Below are 568 nucleotides of genomic sequence, written 5' to 3'. Positions count from 1 at the left end.
CCATGCCTTATGTTCGACATATGATATCGCGATACAAAAGGATCATCAGCCGGAATCATCACTGGTGTTCGTAAGATCACGAACCAACTCTATTCGAGATAGGTAGTCATAGTGTCTTGCTAGAGACCGCCTATGACTTGTATATCCGAAATAGGGATTTCGGGTTATACTGCTATGTCGAATGAGCCTACAGGGTCAGACACGTAGGGAAGGACAAAACCGCACGAGGAAACGACGAAAAACCGAGACAGAAGGGTCTGGAACGGACGGACCGGAACTCCAGAACGGACGGTCCACCAAGTCCAGACCCGACGGTCCAGAGTGCGCGGTCTGTCCATTCCAGAAAGGTCTGGAAAAGACGGTCCACTAACGCAGACCGTCCGTTCTGCTTGCTGGAACGGACGGTCCACGTGCAATTCCGGACCGTCCGTTCCAGGTTCCAGTTTTCCGAAAATTAAACCGAAATTAAGGTTAAATCACTTTATAAGAGAAAGAGATTAGAACCCTAATTGAAAAGAGACTTTTAGCAGCCGACTTTTGGTGTTCTTGGAGAGTTTTTGGTGAGATC

This window comes from Tarenaya hassleriana, unplaced genomic scaffold (assembly GCF_000463585.1).
Source record: "Tarenaya hassleriana unplaced genomic scaffold, ASM46358v1 Cleome8, whole genome shotgun sequence".
Taxonomy (NCBI): domain Eukaryota; kingdom Viridiplantae; phylum Streptophyta; class Magnoliopsida; order Brassicales; family Cleomaceae; genus Tarenaya; species Tarenaya hassleriana.
The sequence above is the reverse complement of the archived record's forward strand: the minus strand, read 5'-3'. Positions refer to the sequence as shown.